Genomic DNA, 5,434 nt, shown 5'->3' with positions numbered 1-5,434 from the left:
GGACCCGCTGACTTGAACGCGTCCAGCCCCTCCAGAAGCTCTCTAACCCGGTCCTCCCCAACCTGAGGTCTGAAGGCGATCCCCTCGAGTCCGGCTTCTATCACAGCAGGGAAGTCCCGGTCCCTGCACAGGAAAACGGAGGTGAAGAATTGGTTAAAGAGGTCCGCTTTCTCCTCTGACGCAACCACCAGATTGCCCAGCGTATCCTGCAGGGGTCCCACATTACCCGGCACCATGTCTACAATCCTGGAGGCACTAGTAGACCTGCTTAGTAAGGCTAATTTACATTGAGAGACCTGTCTAATTAAGCCACTCCTGTGCTAATTAGATCTCCTTCAGCACTGTGACATGGATACAGGGCTCTCAGTTTAAGAGGCAGCCTGTCCTTAACAGTGTGACATGCTTAAAGGCACTCCTGCTGCCTCAGAGACCTTTCTGTGTGGATGTGGCCTAACTTTGTATGCATTACATAGGACGATTTAACTACAAATGGAGGGGTTCACAACCCCCAACACACCGAAGGAGGGATACCTGTGCACAAGGTACATCTGAACTCTTAACTCCTAATTTTTGGTGCCTTCCTGCAACCCTGAATCAGATGTGACAAATGACTGGGATTCAGAGCCTGAGATCTCCTCCTCTGCAATCCCAAAGGTACCTCTGTTGTTCCTCTGAGATTGCACAACAGGTTCACTCTTTTGTTTTAGAACAAAGCCAGTGCTGGTGGTGTCATCCAGCATTTTGTATACCAACCTGGAGGTAGGAACACTCACCCAGGATGTGAGAAAAATGGGTTGTAAGCTTCCTTCAGCTTTGAGAGGTTCAGACCTGCATTTCTAACCCGATTCTCCCAGGATGGTACCCTAAAAATCCAACTATCAGCTAAGCTGGGAGGAAGGACTTTGTGTTCCACACTGGTTGAAGCCTTTCTCCTTTCCCCAGTCTCTCCCTCCAGTTCTCAGATGAATGTCCTGGACTACAGTGTCATACTGCCTCCTAAGATCGCCACATAAATCCTGCATTCCTTTCCTGGCACAGGTCCAATATGAATGGAAAATACCTTCATCTGAGTCTAGCCCTATAGCCTTGGGATTACAGCACTCTCTTGGCAGATGTGAGTTTGAACCCCTCAGTCTGAGAAGGCAATTGAACCCAGGTCTCTCACCTCCTTACAAAGAGCCTCAACCTTTAGGCTGTTATATAAGTGTAGGCACTGCCACCATCTGATGCTCTTCAGCTAGCCTTGCTTTTGAATGAAGGTGGCCATGGCTGCTGTGTTTATGTGCTAAATTCAGTGCTGTCAGTGGGTAAAAGTATGGCCTGAACACATCACTAGGGCTGGGAAACTAAAGGAAATTAGGCATAGGGGCACTTGCTCCTGCACCCCCCCTTTTTTTTTTTTTTTACAAAACCCTGAATCTGTTTCTGGATCCATACAACCTTAGTCAAACCTCTAGGTACTTAAAAGGCTATGGGGACTTAAATTTCTTTATCAGGAACATCCCTGAAGTGCCCCAGACTCTTTGCACACACCTAGCAATACTGATATTTGGAAGGACTATGTAAGTAACTCATCTCCTGTCTCAAGTCTAAAGCCTGATTAATTGAGTTTGCTGGAGAGTGGTAATCACTTCACTCGAGCAGACTCCAGCATCTCATGTATCAGTGTCCCTGCACTGAAAAATGGCAGTGGAGGCACTTTACCCAAAACTCTTTCAAGAAGCTTTAGCTAAACTGCCTCCGCCGCCATCTTTCAGTGCAGGGATGTTGATACATGAGATGCTTGGGGCGCTGTAATTAGAGACGTTCTCAGAGCCACTCTAATTAAAGTGCTGCTCTTCCCCCCACTCCCCCCCTGCCCACTCCTAGAGCACTTGTATAAATGCCCATATTTCCGATAATTGAAGGTCAAGTGGAGATGGTATCTAGATGGAAGGAGTACTAAGCTGGCCAAAATAATAATGTGATACAGCTGACAAGCAATTCTTTATGCCAAATAGGAGTTGTCTGGAACATGCGTTTTGTTCCTGGTCTTTTTTAGGGATCAGATACAAATGGTCATACAAGGAAATAGCTTTCCTTTGGAAGGAACAGCCTTCCAAAACTGACCTTTTTGAATGTCGTCGTCTCATTCATTACCTCATTTTTGCTTCCAAAGCCATAACAAAGCCATGTAACAAAATGTAGTGCCAAAATAATATCTCCTGCACACTATAATGTCTAGGGCAATTACCCACTTCCTGAAATTGATTGTCCTGGAAAATGAGGGTATTTCAAGTTATGGAAAGATAATTCACCACCCCAGAAACCTGGCTGCATGCCATGTTTGTGATGCACTGCTGATATCAAGTTAAAAGGTTAGCCTTTTTTTTTTTTTTACAAATGGCTAAAAACTGATGCATTTAAGAAAGACAGAGTAATAACAACAAAGAGAGTCCATAAGAAAAATTGGACTATGTGCAGAAGTAAGACTTTGTAGGATAATGGTGGGTTGTGTGGTGATTCTACTCTTACTGACATAATTACAAGTTGTTTTTGTACATTTAAGAATGGGTATCTCAGCTATTATCTCATATAAAAATACAGCTGGCAACAAAAGGAGTATTTACAAAGGGCAAAGACAAAACAGGTGCGGACCAGCACAGACAGACGAGCAGAGCAATTAAATCATTGCAAATTGTGAGTGAAGAAACATTTCGGTAATAACATAACTTAACCTCCATGGGTATGTACACACTTTTGCCAGAGTTCCTGTGTTTCTGTGCCTTTTTCAAGCTCTAAATCCTGCACAGAATCAAGTGATTCTAACACTTGATGTACAGGTGTGGCAATTTTCATATGCAACTACAAGTATTTTCATTGAGAATATCAATTCAACAATGTTTCATCCATGGTTAGTGCCTGCCAGAACTAGACACAGAAGCTAGAGTAAGCTACATTTTCCCTGTACCCTTTCCAAAATAAATTTCACCTGACATACACACTTCTGAGAGACAAAACAAAATGTTAGCTGACCCTCCGGATCATACATCAGAGGCAGCTAGTGGTAAATAAAATATTATGTGGATTATCTCTTCTGATCCTTCCTAGCAACTGGAGGTTGAACTTGAACTGCAGTGAGGAATGTATTTTTCTGTAAGATGGCACTAGGTATCCCTGTTACTCATAGGGTGGAATATTATTTTCCTTTTATTTCCTAAATGGCACCTGTCCAGCTGTGTAGGTGGCATTTGTGGTACTTACATGTATATTACAATTCTATTTCCCCTGCACAGTGTTGGATGTGGTCTATAACATGAGATCTCTTCTGAGCATGTGCACACTGAGGAGAAGTGGGAAGATTTGACAATAGCTGAACTTTCCACCTTGATGATGTCAGTGACCCACTTACATCTGGGGAACATGTGCAGTAGCATGTGTGGTCCAGTCAAGTGCCATGTGCTACACCTGAGTGCTGAGAGCACAAGAGTAGGGTGTCACGTGCACATGAGTATGATTGGTGAGAAGAATGACTGACACATGGTGTGATTTTTGGTGAGAGTTTAAGGAATCCTGCGGCATGATTCAGTACGCAGATGAAATATGGATGCTTGACGGTACTTGAAGTTTGAACAGTGTATGAACTTACTTGGTTGGTGATCATACCTGAGTGTCTGGAGATGTATGAGCAGTGACTGTTGCAGTGAGAGAGAGTGGTGACCTATGGGATTGAATTATAATTGGATACTTACCTGTAAAAGCATTATTGGATCATCCACTGGACTGGCAATTATCACCGTTCCCTCACTCTCTGACTAAGACCCTCTGAGGGAAAAGACTGAGGGCCTGACTGTCACTCCAGCTCAGTGAGCCTGTGAAGGCCCTGACGCTGCCCGACGCTGCGCTTTGCTGCCCCTGGCAGGTCTGGTTATGGTGTATGGCAGTTAACCAGTGTATATAGTTCGTACTTGATGTTACGTACGTTTCCTACTGTTAATCTTGTTTTTGTTGTGATTGTCAGTTTATAATATACTTTTGAACTTTATTGGAGCCTCTGTGTATTTATAAGGTATATGAGGGTGGGCTGTAGCTTTATGTATATCCCTGACCCCAAAACCCACCCCTAACAGAGATAACACACGAAAGGCCCTAGCAAACTTCCGCCCCTTAGATTTCTCATAGGTGGTCAGTGTCCAGGAAACCTGGCTCTGTCCGCCTTTCAACAGTGGATATGCATATGTGCATACATGGACTGGGCATGTGCAGTCAACTATGCACTGGCTGGGCAGATAGATGGCCATTAGGGCTGTGTGAAATTTCACCGGCTGTTTTGTTTCAACGCTGTTTTGACTAGCTTCGAGCTCAAAACAGTGAAATCAGAATTAAACAAAGAGCTTCAAAACAGCCTTAAAATGAAACGAGGGCAGTTGAAACATTTTGAAATGTTTCAAGTTTCAAAGCTTGCTTGCAGGGAAACAGAAAGTAAGGAGGGGGACGGGGAAGAGGAGGGAAGTGCTGCTCTCATATTGACTGTGTGTAGCTGGCCAGTGACTGTGATCCTTCCCTGAGGTCCCTTCCAACCCCAGTGGTCTGGGGGAGGGATGGAAACACAGCATAAAAGGCAGCATTGTTTGAACTGGCCTGCTTTCTGTCACCCATGTCATGAGTTTTGCTTGTCAGCAGCCTGAGGTGCAGTTTTCCTAGAAACCTCAGCACCTATCTCCTTGAAACCTGGCAGGATTCATGGCCTCAGAAGGGGCTACCATGCCTGCAGTTTTCACCCTGCTGCACCTTAACACACACAGTGTCACTGATGTCACAAGTATTTTTTGTCAGCAGCCTAAGGTGGAGTTTCTCAGAAACCCCTGCACCTATCTCTTTGAAACTTGGCAGGCTTCATGGCCTCAGAAGGGACTACCATTGCTACAAGCAGCATCTGAATCAGGCAAGAACTTACAAAGTTATAGGCAGTTTTGTGGTTCCCCATTATAGCCTATGGGTGAAACGTTAAAACAGTGTTGAAACAGTGAAAAGGTTTCGAAGAAACTAAATCAAACAGTGGTTTTGAAACAAAACTCAAAACAAAACACTTTCCCGTTAAAATGTTGAAATGGAAGTCAAAATGAAATGGTCCTGTTTTGAACAGCCCTAATGGCGATCCACAAGTACCCACTGTGGATGTGTATATCAAACCAACTCATGAAAATGTAGGTTGCTGAAACCAACAACCAACACATGTTAACATGAGGAGAGAGAAGTTCTTCCTACATTTTAGTCCCAAGTGAGTGGTTAAGGTACATGCTGAGGAAGAAGGAGCCTGCCCTCCTCTTGCTTAGATGGGTTTGAACTTCCCGGCTCAGTTTCTAACCACTATGCCATAGGTTAGACATTCTGGTTAGGGACAGACATTATAGTTTCATAGTTTCATAGTTTGTAGGGTCGGAAGAGACCTGAG

This window comes from Gavialis gangeticus, unplaced genomic scaffold, assembly GCF_001723915.1.
Source record: "Gavialis gangeticus isolate Ggan-Ray unplaced genomic scaffold, GavGan_comp1, whole genome shotgun sequence".
Taxonomy (NCBI): domain Eukaryota; kingdom Metazoa; phylum Chordata; order Crocodylia; family Gavialidae; genus Gavialis; species Gavialis gangeticus.
Note: the sequence above shows the minus strand (reverse complement) of the source record.